At 39.1% G+C, this 26226-nt stretch overlaps 1 long non-coding RNA gene across 2 annotated transcripts in view; it reads right to left on the bottom strand.

Moving 5' to 3' along the window:
• Positions 1 to 23827, bottom strand: part of LOC116280950 (uncharacterized) — a 324944-nt gene extending 301117 nt beyond the window's left edge. For both annotated transcript variants that reach the window (XR_012073543.1, XR_012073544.1), the window contains exons 1-2: positions 23767 to 23827; positions 17542 to 17627 (exon numbers count right to left, since the gene is read on the bottom strand). This is a non-coding gene — a long non-coding RNA (uncharacterized lncRNA). The remainder of the gene's footprint in view (positions 1 to 17541; positions 17628 to 23766) is intronic.
• Positions 23828 to 26226: the final 2399 nt, after the last annotated feature.

Below are 26226 nucleotides of genomic sequence, written 5' to 3'. Positions count from 1 at the left end.
AAATAAGAAAGGAAGGGGAAAGGAGAGAGACTGGTTGGTTAAACTTGAGGGAAAAAGATTTCCTTGGAATAAATGAAAGAGTCTAGACAGATGCTGAAGGAGAAATAGATGCTGAAGGCAAGAACAGGCAGACATAAAATGTAAAGATGATGCACCCGTTCTGCTTTGAGAGAGGCTACCACAAAAGAGGAAGATGCTTCAGTTGTTTCCAGATCAGAAATAATGACAAGGGCCACAGACGCATCAGAGGGTGAGCAGTAGGATCTCACACAGATCAGTCACACACCCCTCCGAATCTGTGGGAGCTAAAGAGTAAGTTAAATAAACAGATTTGAAAGAACATTGAAAAAACTCAGTGTAAAGTTTTCAAAGAATTCTTGGATGTGCTTTCAGATAATAAGAGCTTGCTCTCTTAGAGAATGCGCATGAGAGCCCAGGAATTAAAAATCTGGTTTAAAAAGGCACCTGTGGAGACACAGAGACGAGCCAGGCAGAGTCATAGCAGATTGAGTCCGAGTCTGACTTGATCACTGGTCTGGTGGGAGATTATCTGTTGCTGGGATTATCTGACTCAGGATGATGAGGGTGGACAAGTTTGCTTGAGAAAAATAGATGTTTTGGGCAGACACAGAACCCTTTAATTTCATCTCTCACTATGGGAGACCCCAGAAATCAATATCTAAAAATTTTAGAAAAATAAATACCTGGGCATAAAAGCAAAAGAATGTAAAAGAAAGAAGATACACCAATGCAACGAACAATGCTTCCCCTACAGTTATTAAAGGGAAAAGAAGACCTGCCTAAGAAGAACAGTGAAAGGGGAGGCATAGGAGGAATTGAAGGAAAGATATTCAGACAAAACCCACTACTTAAGAGATGTAGATGAAAGAAATGCTACCCAGATCTGGAACTTGCAGAAGCTGAGCAAAGGCAGTGCCTCTAGGAGAACATGGCTGAGGTACTGGCCCCCCACAGGGCTCTCTGGGCACAGCCTTCAGTTCAGGACTCGGCTGATTCTCCAGCTGCAACAAGTGTGGGACCAGGGTAAGACACCCCCTAGAAAGCAGGTTGCCCAAACCAAATCCTCTAAGAAGCAGTGTCTGCAGACAAGTGGCCCAGGACTAACAATGCCTGTCCACAAGAGACCATGGAAGTGACGTCACTGCATTAGTGCAGAACTAGGACACACGAATCACAGTGCTTAGAGGCAAGACAGAAATTAAGACATTTTGAATGTGATAGAAAGGTTTCTCTAATAACATGATGGTGTCTCTGACCACTCTAGATTTCTAGAATTAGAGTAAGAAGGTTACCAATAGGAGAGATGAGAAGTTGCATCTGTCATTCCCCAACCTCCAACCCTCAAGCTCCACTCCCCGCCAAAGACGGAAGCCAGTGCTACAGCTCATTCCCTAAATGGATATTTTTCCCCCCTATTTGAGTTTAAGTTCATACATTGTAGGTTCTTAAAAACTGCAACAGACTGGAACCTAATAAAGGTGAAGTCAAATGTTTTCTCTGCCTGCCTTTTTTCCCTTATGTACCAAGGAGTCTCAATAGTAAAATGGACTGAACTACATTAGAAGCTGGGTGTTTTTGAGGCTAGGTATTTTGTATTCTAAGTTTTGTGGGAAGAGAGTAGCACTGTCATAGAAAAGTGATGAACTTCTGACTCTCCACCTATCATGAATTAGCGCCCCAGGCAAGTTCTCCACACACGTGTTAAGGAATAGTGCATGAAAACAGTGCATATAAATGCAACAGGCGATACTAACACAGGCCAAGAAACAACAGGGAAGAGGCGGCTTGGGCCCGTGAAGTCCTATCATCACAAAGAGAGGCCTGCAGAGATTAGGCCTAGGGTGTGGCCCTGCGTCCCGGGGGGGGGGGGGGGGGGCACTCCTCTCCCTCGTCAGTAGAATACACAGGCGGCTTGGTACCAGGCTATCGGGATTTGCAGGGCTGGCTGCATACAAGAGTTCACTGGTAACACCTAACACCCAGCAGAAGAGGCCTTGGGCCTTGTATCAATCTCACCTGTCAGGAAAGAAACAACACGGTCTCATGGGAAGCGAAGTTGGGTGTAATCCTTCCCATAGGCAGAAGGGGGCCCAGGCCCAGAAAACTCATTCGTCAAGCAATTCTGCTCATTGAACCACAGAGATGATAGAATCTTACAGTTCCACTGAAGCTTTAATCTCTTAAAAAAGCAACAGATGAGAGAGAAGCCTTCTTCTGAGGTTCTGAAAAAGCTACGCTTCATCAAGTAGAAGACAGTTTGGTCTACAGCTACTAAAAGAACTTCAAGTCTTCCCAACCATGACAAACCCGTCAATTAAGACTGATCAAATAAGAAATTGCAAAGCATGAAACTTTCTTCGAAAGTCTAACCCACATAAGCAAGAAAATTTGGTTTTCTATTTTAATTCCTTCAGACTTTAATTCTCTTGGACTTTAATTTACAATTGTTCTATGTTATAAAATAACTCCCTTTTTTTTTTCTATGAATGTCTGAGGAAGCCTTAGACAATGATAGCACTTAGCCATTGATTAATACATTTTGATTGGACGCATTCTAGCCTGCATTAAAGAATCCAAAATGTTTTCAGAAGTAACAAAGAATTATAGTCAGTTAACCCACTTTGAACACTAGAAGGCTTTATTATTCAACTTAGGCCCTGAATTAGTGAAGTCTTCAGCTCCCTTTACTAAGCTCCTTTCTAGCTAGGTCATAATCATCAGTGGTTCCATTATAAAGTAGCTAAGTTTCTTAAGCTTCAAAATGTTCAAGATCTCTAAATCAGCACTAGATAATAAATTATCTATGAACTGTCTAAGTAGCTCTGCTTGTATTTCAAAGTCAAATATGATTTTTAATAAACTTACCCAGAATTTTTTTGTCAACCAAAATAAGTAACACATTTAAAAATGGCATTTGATATAATTATGTAAGAAATGCATGTAAACACAACCAAATGTGTGGGTGGGTGTGTACACACATGCATTCAAAAGATTAACTCGACATACCAACATTTTCACAAAATGAGAAAACAGAACAGTTAGTTTAAAAAATGCACTTTTTAAGTCCTTCCTAAAAAGAAAACACACAATTAATTGTGATCCTCCACATTTAAGTATTCATTTTAAGTTTTCAATGTGATTGTAGTAACAGATGAATTTTATCTTGTACAGAATAACCAAAAATTTATTTAGACTTCGCTCTTATAAACTTAAATTGATAAGAAAGATACTATATTCTCATTACTGGAAAATGTCAATGCTCTGACTTTCTCGTAAAATGTCATCGTGTCTTTGTTTTTCATTTTTAAATAATAATATTAAGAACAAAGAAATCATTTAACACATCTTCACTGAGAAGTTTTGGTAAAAGCCTAGAACTGTCAGAAACTATTACTACAAATGGAGCCTGGTATTTCAAAGGAAAAAGATTTAATTTAATTTCAAGAGATAAATTGAAATAGCAACTATGGAGATGGAAGCTTTGTAATCCTGCTGAAACAGAGGAAGGGCTTTTCATAGTAATTATTTTTACTTTTAATGTACTTCCATTTGAAGAGAAGACATTATCTGTACACCTAGCAAATGTGAGAAAAGAGGAATCCGTGTACAAGTTCGAAAGATGTTAGAGAAACTCATGAGCTATTTCAAGAACTGAAAACTAGGCTTTCTCTGATGTCCCTGAAAATGTAATTCTAAAGAATAGACTTGCTTCCAATTTAAAAAATTCCTAGGTTCGTAACCAACATAAACATAAATTCCTCCCAAATTTTCTTCCTTTCTCCATTATATCTTAGATGCTTGTGGGGATTTTTTTTCCCCCTCAAAATCAACCAAATCCACTGGGGTACTACAGTCACAGTCAAAAGTCAGGGTTATTATCTGGCGCGGTTCCTGCTTTACCCTGAAGGGGACATGGTCACATTACGTGAAGCTTTTCACTGTCCTTTCTGCCAGTCCATTTTGAAAGAGGTCTGTCCTAGGAGGAGATCAGAATGAATCTTTTGTCCAAAAGCAACATGTGGATGACAATAGAAATAGGGGATTTGTGAGGAAGCAAAAGGATAATTTCATCTGTGACTAACAGCAAAGATTCAAAGTACTGAGGGCTTCCTAAAAAAGCTAGTATACTTCAGATTTAATTCCCAAAATACCAACTTTTGAGATGCAATTAAAACGGAGCTAAAAGCCCCCCGATGCCGTAGACCCAGGAAGGTAATTTGAAAACAATTATTCAGGTTAACGTCTTTAATTTTTTTTCCCTGTTCTGCTCACTTGGCAAGAGGGATGACGTAGCAAGTAAAGATCCACAGATAGGAGGACACTCCTAATATTTTGTTGCATGAGAGTCTCCCAAGAGCAAACTGCTTCTGGTCCCATCAAGGTGATACCCTGGGCCATGTTATATCAAGTCCTAAAAATTAGAGCATCTAATGATACGTATATTCCAAAGCGGTTAGTGGGTTTGAAATGGTTCAATAGTGAAACGCAGGAAGTTTAACCATATCCAATAACATGATACAGGCACCTGAGCAAGAAACAGGAGAGGCATGCAGAAGCACACAACAGGGGGAAGACAGACAACTGGAGGGTGTGTTAGAAGGGAACAAAAACTTCCATCAAAAGACAACTGTATAAAGACTGTCCCTATGAACAGAAGTGAAATATGTCCCGAAGCAGAATGGTGTGGAGCAAAACCAGTAAGGACACCAAGATGATGATCAGCATAACATCTAGATGAATGGGGTGCACACAACCAAACTACTATTATGATCCATATTCTACATCCACACGTGAAAGATCAGGCAGGCAGCAGCCTTTAATAACAGCCACCACTTAGCAAATGCCTACCATGCGCCAGACACCGTCCTAAGTGCTTTATATACATTTCTTCACGTGATCCTTATAACTATCCTGCAACCTAGGCATTTTTAGCTCATTTTATAGAAGGACCACTGAAGTTCTGAAGTACTTAAGGAATTTCCTACCAAGCAGTGCTGCCACCATTTAGACCCAGTGATCTGGCTGACTTCAGCACCCTGGATCCTGCCCGGGGATCATTCTACTCTTCAGAGACTAGCACTACAGCAAGATTTTGCCTGAACAGTAGTGTGACATGCTGCATTTCCATATTTTAAAATTCATTTAAATATATTTCTCCTCTTGAATAAAGTAGTTGTGATATCTTAAGGACACTATTGCCAAATGAAAACTCTTATTTGAGAATTTTAAAAAATTTAATATCCCTCCAGTCAAGAAAATCCATCCCTATGAAGTATTTTAGAAGCAGAAAATGGAGAGAAGGAATTTTCAACTCCCTTAAAGACACTTGAAATAGTGTTCCTGCTTCTCCTCCTTCCTCCATCCTCTGACGCCTCTGGTGGTCAACGTGAGAATTACAGACATCAGAAAATAGAACATTTTTCATTATAGTTCCTTGGAGATTTTTCAACCAAACATAGTAAATGTTCCACATATTAGAGAAAAACAAACATTTCCTGACATTACTTAATAAAAAAAAATTGAAAGCAAGTTTTTTACCAACAAAAATTTTAAAATAATCATATTCGACAGAAAATAGGTTGGATTTGGTTCATAGGCAGATGATGGCTTTCTCAATTAGATTAACAGCAAACATTTTCCGTAAATTTGTAATTTAATTTTGTTCATCTAAGGTCAAAAATATAGTCCATGATATGATAAAAGCGTTTTATCAAAAAACATGGCAGTGGCAAAGGTATACTGAAATTAACAATAGTCCCCAATGCTTTTGAACATGTAGAATAAACAAGGTACCACTAGCAACAGCTATAATTAATAGCCATTTAATCAGTCTTGATAAATTATATTTTAGAATCCTCCCAGAAACTGAGAAAATAGTCATGATGACTGAATAACAAATACTTTTGTAAGTTGAGGATTTCCACCCTCAATTCTTAGCTTTCACCAAGAAAAAAAAATTATATTGAAACAAAACCTAACCAAACTGTCAGCCAATTGCCAACTTAAAAATAATTTATAAGGTTGGATCACTGTGATTTTTAGCATATAATCTGGAAAGAGTTCAAAGAATCAAATGACCTACTATGCCAGTCAAAAAGCAAAATCAAACTAGATTTTCCAAGCAGATTTAATATAAGGAATCGGTTTCACTGTTAGCGCTTTGGGGTGGGGACGAGAAGTTGAAGTTAACTCAGAGATAACTGCAGGGAGCATCTACAGCCTCAAGGGTCGAGAGTATAAACGGGCAAGAGGGAGGTTTAACACACCCTCAGAAAGGGGGCCCCGTGGAGCCGGTACACAGACCTTTGAGGAGGAAGGAGTACTCTGCAACCACTGTGGTATCTCTTAGGAGGAGTGAGGCACAGCAGGGCAGCTTCCGAGAGCACAGAAAGAAACTAGAGGATCAGCCAACTGCATTTGGAGTGACACGGACACATAAACACAGAGAAGACAGGGAGGAGTTACCCTTTCCCTGCCCTCAGAGGGGTCTGGGAAATACACTACCTCTGGGTGTGGTTCTCTTCTCCTTCCCCAATTTCTTACCCCTCACCTCCTATCTCCCCCATAGACTCTTTCCTTTTCTATTCCAATTTCTCCTACTCTCTTTGATTTAAAAAAAAAATCATATTTTGTCTACTTTCCTTACTTTTCCCCCAGATAGTGATTCTATTCAGTGAGTAAAAGTTGTCATCTCATCAGTTTAAAAAAATCACCTTTCTTGGAGTCTCCTGTCACAAAAAGCTTCTGACCTTGCTGCTGCCCTAACCCCACAAGGAAGTGTGTCCCAAGCTGAGAAAGTACCACGCTGAAACGTTAGTGCTGTAAGTATATGAACATTTCCATGGCCTTGCAAAGACAAGCTCTTTTAAACAGCTTCTCCAAAAAATATGATAATGAAATTTAATCCTTCAAGAATGGATTAGTGACTACAGAATAATCAGGAGAACAAATTGTTCTATTAAGTAACTTGGCAGTTAATTAGCTTCAGTATCTGCCTAATTCCACTCACCAAAACCTGCCAAATGAGAATTGTCTAAAGAAGGTAAGAAGTTGCATCATTTCCAGAAATCCCTCATGCAAAAGGCAACCATACTTTACAATGGGTAAATGCTCTTCATAGAACTTCTTAAATATTAGTCCTTTAACTCTCATTTTTATCCAAATGATCTGTCCAGTGGAACTTCACATCAACATTCAGTTGCCGCAATGTAATTATTATCACTATCGATGTAACTGCTCATTTCCAAAACCACTTAATTGCCAGGATAAATAAATTTACTCAAAACTAAGCACAACAATATAAGCATTTACATTTTTCTTCTTAAATTTTCTTTAGCCAAAAAAACCCAAAGCTATACTACTTTAAAAGCTAGAGACAAGTCTCCCTCTGCAGGTTGCTGCACCTGAAGCAGGAGAACACATCACACTCCATCTCATACACTGAACGTCGGTCTCAGAGATTCATCCTGTGATAGCACAACAGGTAATTTCTCGATCAGATGTTCTCCTCGTCTCACCCACATAGGGAGATTAGATATAAGCATCAGATGCTTTGAGGCCAAGACTACACAATCTTCACCAGGAAGCAAAAGGTGAAATGGTCTAGGCGTCTGTAATTCATTTCACTATAATTACATTTGATTGCCGGTGGCTTCCCCAGTAACTAAAAGCACAGTGTCAGTATTAAACAAGAGCTATGAGAAAATGTCAGCTCCCTCAAAGAAACATCAAATTAGAGTAGGAAAGGCTGTCACAAGTTTGCTCCCTGAGTGAATATCAGAATATTTGGATGAATACTTACACTTCTAATGTTGTAAAATGGAATCATCTGTGCTGAGATTTTTAAATTTTGTTCATTTTAGGTCAAATGGGAATATAAAAAAAAGGACTGTCAGGCACATCTCTAGTGTTTAATATTCCAATATTTGTTGAATGAATAAATCAACAGCACAAAAATGTTATAACTTGAGTCAGAGTGGTATGCTCTCAGAAGTAAAATACTTCCAAGTATTTGGAATAGAATCCCTTTTCAAGTTCATAGCAGCTCCTTGTTACTATAAGGCTATATTTTGCTCACATTGCTTTATCACTGAATGTCAATCAAGGGAGACACTAATTTTAGAAAACCCAGGGCAGAGATAACCAATGATCCATTCTTTAGTGGCAGCAAAAGTTTGGCAAACAGGAATATTAAGACACGCTCTAGTCTGAGGAAATGCTAGGTATTCAAAATGTTGGCAGGAAAAAAAAACAGTATTTGCCCCAGAAAATATTTAGTTAACAACTAAATAATATCTATAATAATGAAAATCATTTGTTTCCTTAAAAAAAAGAAAATCAAATGTCACCTCACCAAACATACTGCAAGCTATGCATTCTCTACCTTAATCAATTCTTTGTATTCCTTCCCCTCTAATTCATGGAGAGAGAAGCAAGATTAAATGTCCATCCACAAATGACCAGATAAGGAAGCTGTGGTATAGTTGTACAATGGAATACTACTCAACCATAAAAAATAACAAAATAATGCCATTTGCAACAACATGGATGGCCCTGGAGAATATCATTCTAAGTGAAGTAAGCCAGAAAGAGAAGGAAAAATACCATATGGTATCATTTGTGTGTGGAATCTTAAAAAAAAAAAAGGATAAATGAACTTATTTACAAAACAAACAGACTCACCAATATAGAAAACAAACTTATGATTGTCAGGGGGGAAAGGGGTAAGAAGAGATAAACTGGGAGTTTGAGATTTGTGGATACTAACTACTATATATATAATAGATAAACAAGTTTGTATCATATAGCACAGGGAACTATATACAGTATCTTGTAGTAACCTATAATGAAAAAGAATATGAAAATGAATATATGTATGTATATGACTGAAACATTATGCTTTACGCTGAAACTGACACATTGTAAACTGACTATACTTCAATAAAAAAATTAACTATCACAATAAAAAAAGAAATAAGCAAGAATTGCTGATATTTGTATCTCACTGAATTTAACAGTAAATGACTAGTCTGTACATCTCTGAACTATTGAAATGATCTTTTTTTAACTTGACCTGTCTGTAAACATCCCACTAAACCATGTTCCACATTGAAGTCAGTTGTTTTAAATTCATTTTAACCAGCGTTCTCCAACACAGTGGATAGCTAAACTCTCGGGTCAGTGATTACCTCATTTAAATAATTTTCATTTAATTATTTAAAACTGTTGAATTTCCTCACTTAAATTGTACACAAAACAATTACGTTTAGGCCTTCATTAGGTTTCCAATAGGCAATACAAAAAGGTATTAACTGCTCCCACCTTGTGCTAAGCATCTCAAATAGCCTATGCTGCTTACTCGCTGGCTGTACCATTAATTTTTAATAAAATGTGATGAGGCATTGCCCACCTGTTTTGGAAGGCCGAAGCTGTGCTACACAATCCCTTTGCTTTTCAACCAACACACTTACTTACCCAGCTGCTGGGAATTTCTTCTGTTGACTGTTCACAGCTCATAGCTGTCTTTACCTAGGACTTACCTTCAACCAAACACTGTTTCCTTGACCTTGGGCAAGGACAGATTTGCAACCACAGCCACACCAAAGCAACTGCCACTTATACAGCCTCTTACTGCAGGATCCTGTTATCCCCACCATCATCAGGAAGCCAAGCTCTATGACAGCACTGCCTACCAATAGTTCACGCCCACAGGGAAGAGAGCGTCTCTGCCCTTCTCACCAGAATACTCTCAATTGCTTTGGTGAGTGGAGTGTCTTCTGGACCATCTTGCAGGAACATAGTCAGCTAGTGGGTTTTTTTCCCCCCTTTGTAGTACTTTCACAACAGCATGCCCACTTTCTCTGAGCCTTTTCTATCATCCACTATGGCAATGCTAGGGTTTCTAGTCTGGTCCACTGACACATCACGACATGTAACCACCTCAGACTGACTTTGTGGAAGAAGAGGGGAGACAGTGGACAGATGGCCCAGAGATCGACTGATCCTATTCTATAACTATACCATCCAGAAACAGCTGGCTTGATAACAACTAAAGAGTCTTTTGAAGAAGTATCTGTGCCACCATCTTAGAGATGATATCCTACAAGACATGAATCCAATAACCAGGACGCAAGTGTAGCATAAATAAATGACCGTTAGGGTGCTGTGTTCCCAGCTCTTAGAAAACGTGGATCAGAGGAACAAAGGATAAAAGCAGAAGTGGCCCACTTACCATCATTCCTGGGACTGACTTGGGGAAATGTGTGCTTCCGGTGCTACAACTCCAGATTCTGTGGATTTATAGGTCCTGCTTCCACCAGAGGATATAACAAGACTTCCATTACATTTTAAGTACATTTTCTGCCTAGTCTGAGGTTTCTTGTGCCAAAAGATGGTGACAAGGAGAGGAGTTACCATTGTGATGAGATAATTATTCTGATCATTAAGGTCACAGAATAGAGGCAAAGAGTAACACATCTAGCATACAGATAATCCACTAGGATGCCTGTCAGTACTCCCTGGCCCAGTTTTGACAGTAAATGGAAACGTGAAGGAGGCACTCTGAGAAAAACATCCCCTGGGATGGACCGGGTGACTTTCCCACGTAAGCCGAATGACCAACAGCGGCATCAGCTGAAGATACGAAGCACAGAACGAGCAGGGTAGAAGGTTTTGGCGTGCTGAGGCTTTCTGGGTTTTCTGTTTCGCACAGTCCTGAGACTGGGGCTATATAGTACATATCTAAAACTGCCTCTTATCAACTTTCCCCAGTAAAAGAGACCGACTAGAATTCTAGAGATGGTCTCAGATGATGTGAACTTATTACATAGATCAAATGGATCTGAGTGGTGCATTGTCCGTGGATTCTATGGTACACCTTGAGTAACCAGCAAGACACTCCCTTCAGGACCCACTCACTCACTTCCCTAGCAGCTGGTAGTGTTTCCCACTCAGGGTACACAGCTGAGTCCTTCCCTAGGACCTTTTATCTACTATCAGGACAAAATTTGTATCTACTCACAGGATATCACCTCCAAGATAATCCCATCATGGAGGGCAGCCCACACCTCACTGCCCTCCGTGATGGGTTGATTCAGAGACACGAAAGTCTGGCCCCCTTGCCTCATTTCAGGACTCTAAAGGGAATTTGGTGTTCCCCTGTGATTGGCTAAGGCCTTTTCTGCAACCGTATCATTGTTCAGTTTCTTCCTCTGCTCAATCCTGGCTTTCATTCTCTCACAGAACTCCAAGTTGCCAAAAACATTCCACAGCAAACTCTCCACAGGCAAATCTCCACCTCAGAGTCTGTTCCTTGAGTAACTTAACAAAAGCAAAGACGTGATGACTACAGCACCACACAGTTTGTATTTTATAGTTTACAAAGCATTTGTGATCATGTCACAATCTCATCACAGTTCCAGGAGGTATGATGAGTAGCTATTGTTATTCCCACTTTGTAAATGATAAAACTCAATTTCATAGTGTAAGTTAATAATTTCCCAAGTACATGGGAAACATTAGTTGCTTATATTCCATCTCATTTGAGAAAAATATAAAAGTTACCCAGATTTAGGTAAGAATAGTCAGAGCTAAAATACAGTTATTCTGAAAACAAGTATTCTGATTTCTACTTCAGTGCACCAAAAAATAGTGATAATGACTTACATGACAGAATTGACCAGTTATTTTATGTGATTAAGTGATTCATTCCAAATAATTACATAATAACCAAAGTCAACATCACTTAGAATTATTAATCCTTTTTTCAAGAAGGATCAGATCAAAATGAGCTAGCACTGCACTAAATTTGAGAATCTTCTAAACTGATCTCCCCACATTGCTCTGGGAAGCATTAAACACCCTTAAAGATATAAATTAACTTGGAGAACAACCTGAGGTTGCATATATGTGAGGCCAGGTGATCATTCATCTGGACAATGTCTGCCCATGTCTCAGATGTGCTCCTGCTCCCATGTTGGCCAGAGTGAACTCTGCATATCTATCCAATATTTTGAGTCAGACCATTTTAAGCATCATACCTAATGTGGTGAAAACATTTTAGTTCTTTTATGTAATGAAATGATAGACAGTTAATTTATATAGATGCCATCTTCAAGAAGAGAATTTTTCTGGTCATATTTTTGCTTGACAAGCATATGGAAAACAGGTCTACAGGAATGCTCTTCCTCTCACTGTTCAGTTCTCAAGGCTGCCTGCATTCCTTCTAGTGCCTCTACTATAGCAAAACCTGGTAAGGAACTACTCCTCTTGGAATGCTCCAGAACTCAAAGCCCATTTTTAAAAGTCACAGAATATTTTTAATTTGCATTTTTGTAATGAATCTCAATCCTATAAATGTGTGTTTGGTTTTTAAAAAACAAAAGGCAGTATGAGCCAAGCATATTGAATAAAGCAAAGGTGCTGGTATAATCTGCCAAGAAGGTCCTGTGAGGAACTTCTCAAAACTGCTCATTCTGTGTGAAGCACAGGAATAGAAGTCACATTCTCTAGAAGTCCTTAGAAAAGAAAACGTGTCCCCTTAATGGAAATGGACCCTGCTAGTCTGCTTAATTCTGTGTTCAAAGGGAATCTCATCTCTTCCCTCCCTCCCTGAATCACCAGTGGTATTAACTGTAAACTGGCAGAAAGGGAGTGAGGGTTATTCAGTCCCCTCACTCAGAAATACAAATAAAGAGCAGCCATTCAATAAGATATCTAGCGACTCATTAATGGCATTTGTAAGGGCTTTGCAAAATTCCCGAACATCCGTCACTTCTCCCTATTAGCTGGATCACTCCCTGCCTTCTTTCCCAAAGCATCAGGAATAGCAGCAGGAAAACTGCAAAGGGAAGCAGGGTTTGTGGAAAGAGGGAAATCCAAGTATTACAGTGGGTGGTAACAGCAACCCAAAAATGGGCCAACAGGTTAGTCCCAGAGCCTGGTAGAAAGCAAGCAAGTCTATGGGGAGAGGGGAAAGGAGGGGAGGAGAAGGGAAAGGAACATTTTTTTTTTAATACAAGACCTGTATCTACTAATCCCCACTGATCCATTTATAGTCCGTAGCATGCTCTGCAAATACTGGGTGTTTTGAGACATGTTTTTGTGTGGCTTAAAATTTAACCCTAGAAATGTGTATTTCCTGCCTCTGAAACTATCATTCTCTATGTAGCTAATGTAAGATATCTATCTGTTCGTTAGATCACATTTTTTTCACAAGTTTATGCAGCTTTTATCTTAAGCTCATCTGTTAGAAGAGGGCATCAAACCCCTTTGGAAAGTTTGATCAAACTTGTGATCTTTTTTCAGTGATGTAACAAAAATCACTCATTTGATGAGTGAGGGAGTCAACAGTTCTCAGTTGTTACATATCTCAAAAGTAACTTAGACATATCAATGTACCCTCATGAAAATTACTTAAGTTCTGTTCCATAGAGTTTCTAGATATTAAACAGTTGTGCATTAGAGATGAGGTGGGGAGCAGCTGTGCATGTTCACCAGAGGTTGATGAACCAGGATAATGGTTCCTGTATTGAAGTGCAACAAAGCTTACAGAGGCTCAATTAGCCGCTTTGCATATTTCTAACCTGCTATGTCAGGGCTAGAGGGCAAAGACACAGCATGTCCCTACACTTCTCTGAAACCATTCTGTCTGTATTTTTATTAAAAAGTAGAACTTATCTCCCCTTCTGTAATTTTGTTTTGAAACAAATAGAAACTGACAGTTATTGCCAGAGTTATGGACAAAAGAAAAATTACTAAGTTTTGAATCATCACTTGTTATATCTTGAAATAAATCTCCAAGAAAGAGCTCAGTCACCTATACCAGTTTCATTATCGGATACTTGTTTTAGTAGTTTTGGTAGTTTTTCTCAAATTTCCCTTCCAAGACTCTAGAACTAAAAAAAAAAAAAAAAACTCAAACAATGAAGATAATAACTTACAGCTTACAGTGAACGAGATGAAACTTTCTTAACACTTTATTTTTAAGCAATATCAGAACCAAACAGAGGAACAGAGTTTCAAAGTATCTCAATAAACATCAGTATTTTGTCAAAGTCTCTAAATTCCTAGAACATTAATAAACATATTTGTTTTGTATCATTAGATTTTCAATCCACAGAAAGATACGTAGCACTTCATTAAATCTTAATTCTTAGGTTCTTTCAGGAAATTTTGACATCATTAGAAAGATTGTAGTCACTGTTTGAATCCTCTGGGATTTAAGAATATCACTGAACTCTATTCATTAAAACCAAAACTGTTCTAATTCTTCTGCAGCCCAAAGGCTCAAGTTTACCAAATCACATTTACACTTGGATGTTTCATTTTTCACATTAGCTTACTTGTCCTCTAAATAAGTGCTGTAATCCAGTTAAGGCCGTCAGTTTGCATGGTAACGAAAAGGTTATACTTCAGATTCCAGATTATGTTCACAGACAGTCTCCTTTCTCAGTCTTTGAGGTGGATATTTATCGTTGGGGAGAGAGAACACAAACTCCTTTCCTATTTGTGGAGACTTCTTTATTGGCAATAATACTGATGGGATAAAGTATCCCAGCTCTCACCATGGAGGCTTCAGGAAGGAGGTAGCCTCCTGTCCCTGGGATTTAGGACAAAAGCATGGGAAGTAGGCTTAGCTACTCAGATACCTGACATTCTTCCCCAAGACTCTGGATCTTGGGAGAAGACTGCGAAGACACTGAGCAAGTTTAGAAACCAGTCGTGTGAGGCGACTGGATTATGGTTTCTGCTGTCTGTGGTCACTGCCTGTTTTCTAAGCCACACTCTCTACCTGTGTATTGAAGGTGTGAGCTATCTAACATTTGTAATAAATGTACTTTCAACTTAAAATTATCCAGTCAATTTTTGTTACTGGCAACCAAGAACCCTGATTGACAGTCTTAGAAAATGACTGATTTTTTTAAAAAGTCATCTTACATTTTTTTTTTCTTTTTGCATGTTGGAATAATATTAAGGTGACCCTCGAGCATCTTCGTTTGACCACTTGGGAATTACAGGATCTACTCCATTGGACTTGGAGCATAAGCTGAGCTCTGGATTCTCTAAATACCCAATTTCTTCACTCTTCATGTTTTTCTTGTCTAAAATGTGATTTTTTTTTTACTATACTGTGTATAAGAAACCTATGTATACCAGAAGCCTAGTTTTTTGTTTTAATTTTTCCTATTTTATTAGAATACTTAAAGATTGCCCTCTTTTCTTCTCTAGGTATTGTGTTTCTTTGATAATAATGAAGTTTCTATATTCTGCCATTACTCCTTTGTTTGTTCCCTCAATATTTTTTCATAAATGTTGCAATGGACTTCTGCTTCATTGCTCTTAATGATCTTTACTTCACTTCTCCATTAATTTCCATTAAAATAACATTTCCTAAGCCATGTTCCAAAGAAATTTCTATAAATAAGTGCAGTGAACGCCGAGTTAACTAGACAACAAAGTTACACAAGTTGTTCTCTGCACCCCTTCTCAGAGCCTTTAATATACTAATGTGCTTTGTGAAACTCTAAGAGGAAGATATAACAGTGTTTTCCTAAGATCATTTGCTCTTGGAATGCATTTGCCCAGGGTAACTTCCAGTATGATTCCTCAGAGCATGGGTTTTAAAAATGCCACACTGGAGGGAGCTTTCTAGAATACAGAAAAGATCATATATACCTTCCCTATTAAAGTTCTTCAGTGGTGTTTCATCATTTATCTTAGTAGGGGTCAGCAAACTATAGCCTGTAGGTCAAATTCGACCTAGAGATTGTTTCTGTACAGCCTGTGAGCTAAGAATTGTTTTTAATTTTTTCAATGCTTAGAAACAAGAAATTAGATTTCATGACATGTAGAAATTACATAAAATTCAAATTTCAATATCCATAAAGTGTTTAGGGTGCAGCCATGCTCATTCACATACTGTCCATGGCTATTTTAATGCTACATTGACAAAGTTGTCCTTGTGACAGACTGTATGGCCCACACAACCTAAAATATTTTACTCCTGGCTTATTGCAGAAAAATGTATGCTGACCCCTGTACTATAGGATAAAGTATAGATTCCTTACTAAGCAAAAGACCCTTTAAAATCTAGCGCATGCCTGTCTACCTATTCAGACTAGTCGCCTATGCTCCTCTACCTGTGTTTGAAACCCAAAAAAACAGCTTGGAGTTACACTAGCTCACATTTCCAAGTTTTTAACGTATGGTTCTCCCTTTTCCCAAGGCCTCCCTCCCCTTCCCCTAATCCTTGACAAATTTCTACCCCTTTTTCAAGATTCAAAGTGTTTCAGCATCAGATCATGTTGTTCTGAGTATGAGAATTGCCTTAACCCTCACCATTCTCTCTTCTGATTTCTATGCACTGTTAAGTTACTTATCACATTGATTTGTGAATGCTTGCTTAGCACTTTCTCATTGAATCATGGCTTCCTGGAGGACAGAAACATCATCATATTCACCTGTGTATCCCCGGTGCAAAACAGTGATTGGCCTGTGCATGATAACTAGTGTGAGGGGAAAGGGAAAAAGGGAAAGAGAAAGAAAGGGGGAAAAAAAGTAATTGGGGGAGGGAAAAGGAAGATGAAAGAGCAAAGGGAACAAGGGAGAAAAAGAAAACAAAAACTGTTTTGCTTCAGAGTGTAGTTCATTTGCTAGTGCAAAAATTCTGCTTATCCAGGATTTAATTCTGCTCCTGAATAGTTTATGATTAGAATAGTCGAAGGGGGTTATTTTAGATTCTAAAGGCCATTTGTTAGATGTACTTAATGTCTGTTGACAAAATACATATTTACTATGCAACATTAGTGGCCACTTATTTTTCTTTACATGTTATGACATTTTATCAATTCTTTCAAAAACTCATTTTGCCTCCAATAATGTGAAAAATATAGTCTTCTAGGTTAACATTTAATCTCTCATGCTTATTAGTTTAGATTACACATAATCCTTAAAATTATTTTCATAGAATTTTGGACACAAGGTTTGAAACAGACTGTTAACTAGTTTTTAACAAATTTGCAAAATTTTTTTTTTTAGAGATACTAGGTACTCAAAGAACAAAAATTAGAAGGCATTTTTTTTTTTCCTGTAACAACAAAACCATTTTAATTCCATATCAAAAGGAGATTTCTCAGTTTACCAAACTCAAAGCACCGTATTTTGGCTTTTCTCAAGGAAGCCACTTCACCAGATGTTTGAAGGTTCTTGTGTACACATCTGTGCTTTCAGAGATAAATTTATTGACCAAATTTACTGAAAAAATAGCCCTTCAGCAAGGGAATGTAAATTTCACAAAGCTGAAAACTTTGATGCACTTAACGAAACTTAGTACTAAATTAATTCTTTAAATCATTGATTAAAGTGGCCAAGCTTTCATAAATAACATTTCCAAATAACCTTCAACTAAAAGATCGTTTTGATACAGCAGAAATACAAACCTCAGGTGAAGAATAGCAATGCCCCAAATTGTACAAACGTAAGAAACTACTCAGCATTTCTGCATAACGATGCGTGACCTACCTTGGTATGCACTGCTCCACGGAGCATCCTAAGACTCAGAGGCTCTTAGGCCAGTGGTAGCTTCCTTGTGGTATATTTTTCAGATCCTGCAAATGAGCAGCAATACTTACATGCAGGTCAGAGCACAACAGGGTAATAATAAAACATACTTAATGGGAAAACACCAGACATTTATGCATCTGGCATTTCACATGTTTTCCTGACAGAAAGATCAACTACAGTATTTTTCAGTGAGAAATCAGATACTTGGAAACCCTAAGTTTATTTATAAACCAAAATGTCAGTCTACTAATAATAGGATTTATTAAAATGTCAAAATGTTCCTTCCCACATTTAAATTATACCACCTCTAAACTAGGAAGTAATACTCCTGGAAGTGCTCAAAAGAGGAGGCACAGAAAAGGGAGCAAAGCACAAAAGTCCATCACTTCTGATAATTACATATATGAAAAGACTTGGTAAACCAGCTTGCTCTTAACTCAGATAACAAACGTACCCCTTAGCCTTTCTCTTATCATTGAGGCTTCTCACATACAGGTTATGGTAATGAAATTCTGTAAGACAGAATCTTCAAAGCATTTAGGATGGCACAGACCAACCCCTAGAGGGTGCCTAACAAAGGTGGGGGTGGTATAGTGTGGGTCTGGCACGTCCCTCTTCCCAGATTGGACATCTGTCTATGCTCAAATTGCATCTTTTTTTTAAAGTGTTAAATAAAAAAACCAAACATTAAAAATTATTTACTTATTTTTTAATGGAGGTACCAGGGATTGAACCCAGGGCCTCATGCATGCTAAGCATGTGCTCTACCACTGAGCTATTTCCCTCCCCAATTCAAACTGCATCTTTATGTCATTCTTGTCACATACCCTGAATTCCACAGCTCTCGAATGATAGACCACATTTCTATGTGGTGCTAACAAACCCTGTGCTTGCTGTTTTCATTTGGTCAGCAGATATATTTGAATCCTTTCAACAAATACTAGGCTGAGTCATTTCCAAGGCAGGCAAATTGTACTCCTTATGGAATACACTTATCCAGAACCTGAAAAAGTACTACAAATAAGTAGATGTATCCATATGTTACATCCAAGTACAAGAAAAAATAGTTCCAGTAAACTTTCAGGAAACGACAAATCACTTTTCTTCCAGCAGTCTCCAGTTAGGCTGACAAGATAAAGCACATGGTTCACCCCGCTGTTTGAAAGTATTTCTTCATTAGTGATGATGCCATGAGCAATGGAGCATGTACAGCTGGATGCCAGTGCAGTAATGAAAAACAATGAATCATCACCAGAACTTTGCAAAGAAGCATATTTTGCAATTAAACCTATTTTATGGAAGAGGAAAGAACATCAGGATAAAGTTGTTCTGCTTTAGAATATATGCAGAAGAGTCTTCTGTCATATAAAATCACAAAACAGAATACATTACAAAGAAGGTTTCCATATAACAAAGTATGTATGCACATACTTACAGCATTAATAAATACTTATTGGGTACTGTCCTGTGCAGGTGTTGTTCAGCGGATACAACAATTACACTGTAATTCCTTCAAGAAGTCACAGTCTAGAAAAATGTAATGTAGCAGAGCTATGCATAAAAATCATTGAAATTAGGAAGAAAAGGGAAAAGAGCATCAGAGAAGAAGGAATAAAGGTAAAGTAGACGAAAGGACATAAATGACATAGTGTAATGCAAACTTGAAAGTCTCAAGGCTTAATTGAATTCCTGGGGCACTCAGATGACAGTCAGAGAAGAGAGACAGCTTCTTCCCCTTTACTAGTCTCATACCACTTTCTCAAATTTGTTTAATCCTCTACAGAGAGCCTGGAAAAATTTAATCTATCCACACTTCCTTTAGACAGGCAATATGATTTCTGGCAGCATATTCAAATATAATAAATTCACTTACAAGGAAAACCATCAGTTTGTCATAAAGAGATTTGACTTTTACCTGAAAAGCATCCCAGTAAATGAACTCAGTGATAACTCTTGGCCACCAAGAGGATAGTTTGATTCACTTAAGCTTAAAATTCACATGGTGTACATTTTGCTCTAATTTTAAAACAGAAGTTTTCCTGTGTATTCAGTCTAACTGCAAAATACATCTTCCAAATGTCAGAATATAATCAGCAAACAGATCGTTATCCATTAAGACCTAACAACGCACAAAGAAGCTGTGTCCAGACGACTACAGAATTAGCCTTTAAGGGATTCAAGTCTAAAACAGTTATCTATTTCTCACATCAAGTTATCTTAACATCTTTCAAGAAAAGAAACTATAAAGATTTTTCTACCTGAACTCCCTATGCCTACGAAACAACTTGGTAATTAAATCATTTATGGCATGTTTATAGCATAATAGAATTTTGACTTAGATTGTTAAATGCTAGAGTTTACGTGCTTGATTACTCCTCTAAAGTACGCTCTGTCTCCATAAAGACTTCTAAAGTTATTTAAGAGCTCCTCAGCAGCCACGATAGAGTTAAGCTAACCGACCATGAAATACCTATGACTATACTTCACAAGACAATATTATTCCATTTCCAGATAGATGCCTTTGCCAGCGAATAAGGCTGAGCAAAGCACTTGGACTGCAAAGGAAGATCTATTAGCTTGTTTACTGAGCCTGGAAGGAAGATTTTTCTAGTGGGGTGTCATCTTCAAATTCACCAGATCCAAACGCTCAGTTTCAAACACTTGGAATTTGAAATCTCGCCCTACAGCACCACCTTTTCACTAGCAGTAAATCAACCTGTGGAAAGAGCATCTGAGCCAAAAAGCAGCACTCAGGCAATGCTTCCGTCCCACAGCAGCTCCCTGCTGGAGATGCCGGAGCCCAGCGAGGCCGTCAGTGCCATCCTATTCCCCGCAGGCCTGAGCCTTATTCTGAAAACTAAGGCAAACGTACAAGGTAAATGGTTTAGTGTGAGAACCAGCTAGGCTTGAAAGACGCTCTGCCCTCGAAGCCAGCCCTAGGAACACACTATCCACGGGAAAATCTGTAGAGCAAAACATTTACACAAGTCACTGTTTCCTCTCCTCTAGGGCAGAGAGGGAAAGGTAAGGAAATCCCAAATGCCTTTTGTTAAAGGCTTCTGATAGCTTCTGACAACTGATAAATGTAGATCAACTTTGTTTCCTATCAGCCAGACAATTCAGTCATTCCTGTAAGGTGTAGAGTAAAAGACCTGCCATGTTTAGGGAAAACTTCTCCTTGGAGAAACCAGAAGAGCGGAGTGGTATCTCCTGTCAGAATTTACAAGAACCAACATACAGTGGATTTCTGTCCTGAGTTGGATCCTTCCATTCTAAGTACCACACAGGCTTTACTGGGGAACCTTACACCATGAAGGTCTGAAAAGAGAGGACCTCAGCCCCTCTACCATCATCTCACAGAGAACTGAGTGAGGACCAGACTGCTTTGATGCACATGCAACATGCACTCATGTTCCAGGGAAAGGACTCCCCTCTCCCCCACTGTGACTTCCCTTCTTATGGGAGGACACAACAATCTTCAGAACAAGCCACCCGCCGCCTGGAGATCATGTCTTCAGGAACAGCTCCTACTGACAAAGGGAAGGAGACCCCAGCCCCCATCCCACAGGACACTAAATTCATGTTTAGCCCCTCCTACTGGGTGATGGGGGAGCCCAGCTCCTTGTCCAAACTACCCAAAGTGAGTTCACTAGTTCATTGTTTAAGAATTCCACTTATCATATCCCAATTTCCCTTATTAAGGAGTATGTAAAAGAGAGAAAGTTAAAGTTTTCCTGCTTTAATTTACAGATATTCTGAAATGGAGGTGAACTCATGTGAATATTTAAAACATTCTTGATGGAATACCACTTAATAGGAATACTTAATCCTCTAAAAAATGACCAAAAAAAAGTAAAGATAAAGTCTTATCAATAGAAATTGGTTTCTGGGTTTTTTTTTTTAATAAGGAATTGCTCTACACACGTTAGGAAGCTTCACAGCAGTGAATTGGTAGATTCAACTCCGCTCTAAGTGAATCAATTGACAATTTACTAAGGGAAAATGAGATAGTATAGGGTACTCAAAGGAAAAGAAAGTAAACTTGAAATGGGGAGATCTTGACCCTCCTTTCATAACAACCACTCCTTCAATGGAAAGATTAAAAGTTGGCACCTCTTCAAATAAAGTTCTAATATGCGGTCTAATAGAGATGTGTTTCGAAAACAATGTCTATAGTACTAGAAGAGAAATTTTCCATTAGCAAATGGTGGACACTCACTGCCTAGCAATGAATTCTCATTATTACTGCTTGGTGGAAAAACATTTTACTAGTATAATAACCTCTTCAGTTAATTAATTCTGCAATCATTTATCACAGTGTAACAGCTGCCAAAGCAGGCTAACAGTTCAGTAAAATGTAATGCTCATTCACTTCCACACAACAGTGAGCTGCTTAGACTCGGTTACACAATCATAGTAACACCGTTTATACATCCTTCCAATTACATCCATTCTGTTGTGCAAGCCAGAAAACCACAGGGCAGGGCGGCCCAGGAGTGCCAGTTCCACAGCGAGAAATTAAAAGCAGCTTCTGACCTCACTCCACCACCCCCTGATTTTGTTTTCACTTAACCCATTTTTTGACTTCTTATTCATTCTACTTTGGTTGCCATGTTTTAGTTCTCTGTTTTGTCTCTAGCTCCCTCTCACTGATGCATTCTATCTGTCAAGGATTCCAGAAGCACTGCTTGTGTAACATGATGAGTTAATAAGAAAAAGTTGGTAGTGTCAATAACCCCTTCACTACAACAGGAAAGAAGGCCCATCAGGTGAGGACGTGTGGAATCTGCTCCAAAAGGGAGGATATGGAAAATAAGCCTCAAGAGGTAGAGGAAGAAACTGGAAGCATCAGAACCACCACTTCTACCAGCAGAGCTGAAGAGAGAAAGGACAAATGATCGGGCCAGTGATGCTTAAAGGGGTCCCAGCCCTGCTGCACATCAAATATTGCGCAAACAATTTTTAGAGCCGCCTTTCCTTGTTCAAAACAAGCCAAAGCCTAGGGCTCAAAGGAGTCTGTGACGCTGCCTCCCTCTGCTCTGGGGAGAGGGCAGTGCCATGGAGGGACAGGGCATGCTGTATAGGACTTCTGGAAATTCTTGGGATTTGGACAAAATCCCAAAACGTGACCGATAACTACTTTCTTGTGTCCCTAAAAAGTGAGGGGCTTAACGTTGAAGTTATTTGACTTAAACACACGAGTGATGTGATAATTCTTAAAAGAATCATGAGTAAAACTTATACTCCTCATTTCAGAGTCATTAGTACTGAAGTTGTCAAATGCCTCCTTGTGTGATAACTACAGGGCCAATCATCTCTGTCCTGAAGTTTAACTTAATTACGACTATTAAAAAAATACGTGTTTCTAACCACAAGTTTATCAGTCATGCCAAAGGATAAGTAAAATTAGCACTTATGCAAAGCCTACAGTAGCATTTTACAGCATGTAAGTGTTGAAAGATTAATTGAACAATCTGAATTCAGTGGCGTCCAAACATAGAATGGCTTTGTCTTCAATAACCACCCTTTTGAATGTCCCTTTCCCACCTCTTCAAAGAATTTAAGCCAGAGTCTGCAAGTTTCCAATCCTGCAAGCATTTTTAAGACTCCAATTTCACATCCAATAAACACTCCCCTCTCCTTGCATTTCTCCTTCTTGCCTCCCTTTTCTGTATGGATGAAAAACATCAACTGCTGTGTCAGTAAACAAAGGATGTTGTGGCCCTCAAGTCAGCAGCCACTGAAGCTGCCCCCCACCACCAACTGTGCACCCTGAGGGGACTCGGGGTGGAGAAAAGCTGGGTACTGACCCTAGATAGTTGAAGTGCCTATCAAAGGAACGGTTTCAATAAGCCCAGACTCTTGCATTTTCTCATACGTAGAAAAGTGCTAAATTCACTAACTTGAGATGTCTGTTTTTCTTTAATTAAAAGTAATTTTATGTTCCAGCTACCTTGTGTTTGTTGCAAAAACTTCTATATATCTTGGCTTTTTCCTTACCTCTTCAGAGCAGTCCCTCAGAGGTATCTGAGAATCTGTCTTCCAAGCTTAAGTCCTCAGCAAGTCCACCAACTTTTAGGTTGTGTGTGTGTGTGTGTTTCAGTTGGCCTGTGGTTTTAGCTTTTCCTTTGTTGAAGCAGAAAGTAAAGCTTAGAGAAAAGCGCCAGAAACATTGCTACCTACCTTATACAGTCGTAGACTCCTCTCAGCCAAAAGAACAACGTCCTCTCTGCGGTAGGCGTTGAAACGCTCGTTTTACTGAGGAGAGCACGGGTGAATTCTATTGGCTGTCTCTTGGAGGATACCGCCCCACTGCTTAGCCTTCTGATGTGAAACATCTGCTGTGACTCAGCGCTTCCACCCTTACCTCAGATGCCATCACTGCTGAGCAAGCACACCTGGTTCCTTTGCATTAGCATCGCCTAAGTAAAATCCTCCCTCTTTGTGCCCTAAACAGTGGGTGCACAAGGTCCTCCCCAGCTGCTCCCTCTCCACCTTGGAGTGGCTCTCAGTTTGCCCTCCCCCCACCCCACTGCCTACATAATTGTGAAACAAATCTGCAAGGATGCCATGGGAACAGGCTTCTAATCCATGACTGAGATACCAACCCTCTTCCAGGTAACCCCAACTACGGCAAAGTTCTCTTCCAGGTACCCCCATCTTGGTTTGTGAGGGGGTGGCTATGAGGAGAGAAAAGTCACAGCACTCTTTGCTAAGTGGGGACCCCAAAACCACAGTGAATACCCTAGAAGCCCATAACTTCTGTTGGGAATGATAGTTGGAGTGCAGGACCAATTCAGCTGTCTCTTTTCACATGATTGGGCCTTTTAATCGAGGTTAATTGACATACAACACTATATTAATTTCTGGTGTAAAATGTGATGATTCGATATTTACATGTATTGCAAAATGATCACCACAATAAGCCTAGTTAACATCTATCACCATACGTAGTTACAACTTTTTTTTTTCCTGTGAGAACTTTTTTAAAATCTACACTTAGCAACTTTGAAATATGCACTACAACATTGTTGACTGTAGTTACCTTGCTGCCCGTTACATCCCCATAACTAATTTATTTTATAATTGGAAGTTTGTACTTTTTGACCCCCTTCACCCATTTTGTGTGATTTCATGTAACTTGTTCCTTAAATTATTTTTTGTGCTTTTAAAAAGTGGTTTTTAGTCCATGCTATCTCTTAACAGGATACAAAAGGGAGCTACTCAGGGCTTACAGACGGCTGTCTGCACAACATGGAGACATTCAGTTTGCCGCAGTTTTGCGTTCTAGCAAAAATCCTTAAACAAGAGAAGTCTCATTCACCATCCTACTACACAATGTTGTCCAAAATTTGGGGAAGATGAGAATTTTTTCAGGCTACAGTAATCCCAGAATTACTATTTTCCCTTACATAACCAGGATTTATAAAACAAGTTCATCATTGTGTTGAAAAAGACGTTTCTAGAGGCCCTTGGCAGTTAGGAGTCACTTCAGTGAAGAGCCACACTCCCAGCTTTTCCACCTCATTCCAGTCTTGGTAAAGCAAATGCAAATGATTACGTGACTGTTGAATCTCCCTTCTCAGCCAAGGGAGGCTAGAGAGGGATTCGAGGAGGTGAGCTGCCCCAGCTGGAAGAAGGCACGAGGAGCCGACATGGAACAAAAATAGCACTTTATCTAGCACAAGATACCGCATGCGGCGGGCGGCGCTCAGGTGTAGCACTTGTCCTTTAGAATGCTAGTGGCGCATGCGTAGTATTCCTAATGCCGACTCACGCAGCTGGCGCATGCGTATTGTTCGTAATGCGTACGCTACCAGCGCAAGCGTACATTTGTCTCCTATCAGATGCAAGCTACTGTGAACTTTGGCCTGGGCCCCATGGCCTACTCTCTTCAGGCTGCCGACATCCCTCTCCTTTGGAAGGAAAGACATGAAATCAAAAATACGAACTCTTCTTTGAGAAATCTTTGTAATTGCTTTTTCCCTTTAATCTTTTTGTTTGTTTGTTTTGCATTCACCACAGTTATCTCAAACCTTTACTCCATCTCTCACATTCAAATTTCAGTTGTTTTTCCATTCCTTTCTGCTTCTAAGTTATTTACTATACTTATAATAGTATTGTTTTGGTTCACAATTTGTATTGTTATTTTGGCAACCCCCCTTTCAATTCCATTCTGTCCTTTAATGATCTTTGAGCCCTGCTTTTAATAAATTCGTATTTTCAGTAAGCTTCTCTGCAGCGTCAATCAATAGGAATGTGCTTTCTGAGTGATGTTTCCTTTTAGACTGGGTTTGTGTGTGTGTGCTTTGTACACTAGTTTCCTTCTCTGTTTTCCCCTTGGAATGTATGCATAGGTTTTTGTGTGTTTGTTTTGGTTGTTTGCCATGGTTACAATTCTTTTGCTGTTGTTGCTTGTTATATTTTGATTGTGCTTAACGTGGGAAGCTCTATCCAGACCACATTTGCTCTGACATTGCGTGTATGGAAATTTTCCTGATTTTCCTTCAACCAAATCTGGGACAGAGTGTCTTGCAAGCTCTATCCACCTCTCCATGGCCTAAAATCATAAGACTGAAGGAGAGGTTGTTTTGGCCAGGACCAAGTGCAGCCACTAATGAGAGACCCCAAGCTCTGATCACT

Source organism: Vicugna pacos, chromosome 6 (assembly GCF_048564905.1).
Source record: "Vicugna pacos chromosome 6, VicPac4, whole genome shotgun sequence".
Taxonomy (NCBI): Eukaryota; Metazoa; Chordata; class Mammalia; order Artiodactyla; family Camelidae; genus Vicugna; species Vicugna pacos.
Note: the sequence above shows the minus strand (reverse complement) of the source record. Positions and strands in the feature narration are given on the sequence as shown.